This window comes from Chenopodium quinoa, unplaced genomic scaffold (genome assembly GCF_001683475.1).
Source record: "Chenopodium quinoa cultivar QQ74 unplaced genomic scaffold, ASM168347v1, whole genome shotgun sequence".
NCBI lineage: Eukaryota > Viridiplantae > Streptophyta > Magnoliopsida > Caryophyllales > Amaranthaceae > Chenopodium > Chenopodium quinoa.
In genome coordinates this window covers 14422-19934 of record NW_018742397.1, presented here as the reverse complement: position 1 = coordinate 19934, position 5513 = coordinate 14422, and the positions used below count along the sequence as shown (strand labels likewise).

Genomic DNA, 5513 nt, shown 5'->3' with positions numbered 1-5513 from the left:
ATATAAAGTTAATGAAATAAATGATTCTTCATCGAAATTGTTCTCCAAAAGAGATAAATTTTGATTGTGATCCTCCCCAGTGAAATGAATTTTAATGCAAATTTATATACTAAGTTGGTATAAGAATTAGACGCCCCTATAAAAGAGATATTATTACCAACTTAGGGGAAGAAGAAATAGGCAAAAGTTGGGAAAAATCAAAATAAATAAATAATATATATGATCCCTATAATGGTAGTTTTGAAAAGTTATATATATGCCAACTTTTATATATATATTATCAAGAATATGTTGCACATTTATGATTTGATTTGTATTCAGTTATGACTCATGTTGCATAGCGTTGAAGATACATTTTTGGTCATATTAATTATGTGTATACATTGAGATAAAATCTTGCCAATTGTACTTGAAATCAATACACCTGAAGTGTAGGTTATAATGATCGGTTCCAAAATAAAGATATGTTTAATAGATATGATATTTAGCAAGATAGTGCAGTTGACACTTATAGTGTAATAGTATATAAATATCATAGTGTATGAAATATCTTAAAGTAGTATAGATATCTGAATTATTATAATAGATGACCTATGATATAAGAAAAATTATTGATGGTACCAATGAGAAATGTATTCAGATATCATAGTAAAATAACATGCGGAATGTAAGTTAAAGGAATTTTATGATACCGGTACATAATGGAACCGATGAATAATATGCATATGCATAATGGAATGGACTAATAAGTAAGGGATCTGAAATATATGTACATTTTGATGTCGACATAATGATAATGATCATAAGTTTATCATGGACCCGAAGTCCAATGAAATATGGATTTTTTAAATCCACACTGTACAGTGTCTTTGCATCATTTTGAGTCTTATTTTCATGTTGCATGAGTGAGTCATAAGTTAATGGATATTTATTGCATATATAGGAAGTTGTTAGATGCATTACTCATTGTATATTTGTTAATATGTTATCATATTTTCTATATCTCATTATTGCATGTATTAATTTTCATACAATAACTGTGGTGTATGTAAATGTTCATTCAAAGTATAGTAAGGTATGTTTACAACTTTGATTGAAAATTAGAAAGAGATTAATATTCCAATGGGCTTATAATTGTGATGAAATTATTGATGACACCGATTTAATTGCACATTATGAATTAAGAAGAGTTCCTGAAGAACTTATATACGACCTATTGTAATATCCAGCCCTACAAAGTTTATATCTTGAATTTGCAATTATTATCAAAACTCTTTGAAAATCTATGTACGTGACAATATAATTAACATCTCAACCTGAAGTTTGAGCATATGAGAGTTAATGAAATTAACTATTTGTATTTGCAAGAGAGCTATCGTGTCAATTATGAAACGTCTAAAAAATATCAATGGATCACTTAACAATGTTTTTTTTATGGTCCAGAAGAACCATAATTAGCGTATATAATTACGTGTGTTATATTATAATTCATATGAGAAGAAATGATATTAATAGTATCAAGCTAAGTTTTGTCATCAAATTATTACTCGTATTAATGAATGTTTGGTCAAATAATGATCATCAATATTTATTATCAACGACTTCCAGAAGAAGTCATAACCGTAAAATTTTATCCTTTGAATCAACTATTAAACAGAGATTTGAAATGGTGATATTAGAGATAAACACATATATGGTGAAATGAAGACACTTCACATGTTTCACATGAAGACTTGAAGAATTGAAGATGCAACTTCAGCTTAGGAGATCGAAGATCAACAAGTGATATTTTACCAACTTATTAGAAGATATCCAACATATTGGATTTCATTGTTGCGACACTAGAAGATCTCAAGTTATGTATTCATCAGGGGGAGAAAATACGCGCTGCACTCTTTTTTCCCTTGACCATGGTTTTGTCCCAAATTGGGTTTTTCCTGGTAAGGTTTTTTAATGAGACAACATCTCGAGCGTATTTACGAAAAATGATGTACTCTTTTTCCTTCACTATGTTTTTATCCCATAGGGTTTTTTCGTAGTAAGGTTTTAATGAGCCACAATCTTCGATAATGGACATCCAAGGGGGAGTGTTATGAAAATATTTGTGGTTATCCATTATCCTCCTTTGTATCATTCCGGAACAATCTAGATCTAGGTTTTATATTCTTATATAAACCCCATTATATGGAATAGAAGTACAATGATATATTCTTTTTCAATCTCTCATCTTTCCCCTTATTTTACAACATTAATTACTTTCTATTTTTATTTTATTTTTTGAATAAATTACTTTCTATATTGACCAACTCGTTAAAAAAATCAATTTAGACTTGCTCTCCCTTCTTTTTCTCGCAAGTATTGTTACAATTTGCCGCAATTCAATAATTGTGTGTTTTTAAATCTATTTTTAACCAACTATACTTGGTCCAAGTTTGATGATTAAGACCCTGAAAACAAGCATCCACCATATATGTCTCCTAATTTGCTGTCATGTATTTTTAAACTTCTCCTGTTGACCAAAATTATGGTCGATGAGAATCTACTAGGATAAGAAGAAAATATATCTCACGCAATAAATAAAAACATAAAACATTCAATAAGCACTAAAATATGCTCTAATTGCAACATCACTTGCTAACTTTTCATTTATAATAGCTTCATATATAGAAAACACCAACACATTACATTTTTCTACATACACTTGAGTGTACCTCCAAGCATACCCGAGTGTATGATAGACATGTGTAGATCCCAAACTCTTAAGATTGCCATTTCGAGAAACTAAGCAAAGGAAAGCAAAATCTAATATTTACCATGAAATATGTACATGCATTACCCCAAAGTTTCTTACAAAAGGCAAACAAAACCCAGATATTTTTTTATCTCTAAAATTCCATTCGAAGCAACGGAAAAAGGAGGGACTAATCAATGAAAAAAAAATTATATCTAGAACTAAAATCCATTAACATCTAGGATTTCATATCTAACTAGATGAGCTGATTATGAATGTTGAGATTGTTGACATAAGCTGATTGCAGCGGAAGACAGGGTGCTGTAGAATAACATCACAGTACTCTTTTCTGCTTCGGCTTTTCATCATTCCCCCTCAGCTTCTGCTTCAAGCATGAACTTGGGAAATTTTTAGGAAGCAGCTAAAAACAAGTCATATTTCAAAAACTGAAATCATTGCAAGATTAATCTTTGGAAAAAGAAAAAAATAAGTACCAACAAGTTATGCACGAATGCACCTAATGGTCATAGAAGCGGGAGCGTCTTCTTCGAGAACTGCAGACAGTATCATTACAATTTAGAAGAATTCAGCAAGAGATGCAAACAAGACTTAAAATTCATTTTGTGTTGCACAAAACACATGGTAACATGCATCTGCCTTCAATAATGAAAGATCAGACGATCAGGTAGAATGATCTAATGGAGAATGTAAAAGGGAGGAAAATTAAGGCTTTTAACCTTTTATCAAGCAAGTGAGTGAGGGCAAAGAGATAGAATGACAGGATTGTAACCAACAATGCAGTACAATTAACCTGAATTGAACAAGTGAAGAAACAAAAGTCAAATATAATCAGACAAATGTTGCAAAAAGAAATTTTACCTCCCATAAAAAAAGAATACCTGTTAATGAATATTTTAGATAATTTTCTGTTGTTCTTTATTTTAAAGATCGAACTTAAAATACTTCCAAAAGAAAGCTTTACTTTTTAGAACATACGACATGGAAGTGATGGAATTCTAACATGAAACTTACTTTATGAAAAACATTTACTTATGTAGCTTCTATGAAGCAGCACCTTTTTTTGCATCAAAAAAAAAAAAATGAAGCAGCACCTTTTAAGAAAAAAAAGACACTGAACTAACATGAAACTTGCATGACTGTAAATTGGAATTCACCAAATCAATATATAGCTTAATGAGAAGAAAATTCTAATTTCTCTCTGTTTGTCGTTTGAAATCTCTTGCAAACCACCGTTAACCATGGTTTACAGTTTATATTAGAACAAATATGATTATGAGGTTGCATTCACATGCAGGCAAGAACCTGAAGAGATGTAGAAGCAAACATTGAGAAAAATTTCTGTCATACACAAAATACTCTATCTAGTAGACACATAATACCCAATTCAACAACACTAAACATAGAAGAAACTAATAAAATAGCATATGGTTCGAAAATTTAGAGGTGAGAGCAAACTAGTAGAACCACATAAAAACTGAAAATATTCCAACAAGAATTGACTAGTGCTAAAAAGACTAAAACTAACCTTCGGCGATTAAAATTTACTTCTTGCAGGACCTCTGGAGTGTATAAATTCATCATCAAACTCATCTCCTCTATAGTCTGGAAATTCTACAGATGTCACAGAGCCATCATCTGAATTTGACGTATCATTGCTAGAACGGCGGCTTCCTCTTCTTGTATCGTTAATTTCTTGACCTCCTCCTATTTCGACTATTGCGGAGATTATCAAATACTTGATACAGGATACATGACGTCCACCAATTTCCTTCATCACCAGGGAAGTCCTCGAACTCGTCTGCTGTATCATCGTCACCATATTCAATCACATAATCACCCAGAACAACTCCACGCGGAACTTCTGAATGAATGGTACTAAAGAACATCCACCATTTCTGATGACTGCTGGAAAAATTATCCCAGTCAAGCTGACGTGCAGGATCAATTTTTGATGGACGGGAATCAGGGTGTTCTTCTTGAGCATGTTTTTGAAGCTCCGAAAAAAGTACCAACAAAAGAACATCGTTCCTCTTCACAATAACGCTTTTTCTGATCCAGATACTCTCGGGCCTTATCAATAACAACCCAACCATTTACCTCCCCTCTACATAATGGACAAGTTGGCTTACAATTGCTTTTCAGGAACTACTGCAGCTGAATTTTCATTTCCCACTGAAAATGATGTTGGTGGTGAATTTGATTGTGAAGGTAATCCCATATGCAGTTTTTGAAGCGATCTAAGCAGTTTGAATGCAAGTGATTGGTGTCGCACAACATATGAACGACATCCTTTATCATAAGATGAGCATTGAAAGCAGCACACTATTATGAGGGATAATCCAAGCATACTGGACAAGATATATTCATCCCAGTTTGTATCCAACTGAACTTCCACTATTTCAGAAGACTTTAATCGAGGCTTAATATCTTCACCTCCACCAGTGCTTCGTTGAGGCCCTCTTTTATAAAAAACACTGAAAGGCCATGAACATGCTACACCCAAAAACTTGAAACAATATTTACATAAATCTCACAATTTTCAAGCCACTAAGAGACTCAACCAACTTCTTCACCGAACACTAGCCAATGACTAATTTACGCAATGATTTAATACATGATGCCACTTCTGCAGAAGACAACACTACCTATCAAAACATGTAAAGGTTTAAAGCCACTCAAGAAAGACAAGATAAAAGAAGATGGAGAGCACAATTGAGCCTCCACAAATGCAAGTGATTTTTTTTTTAAAAAAAATTACCAT

At 32.3% G+C, this 5513-nt stretch overlaps 1 pseudogene; it reads right to left on the bottom strand.

Annotated features, from left to right (window-relative positions):
* Positions 1-3059: 3059 nt before the first annotated feature.
* On the bottom strand, positions 3060-5238 carry LOC110704054 (annotated as a pseudogene).
* Between the last annotated feature and the right edge of the window lie 275 nt (positions 5239-5513).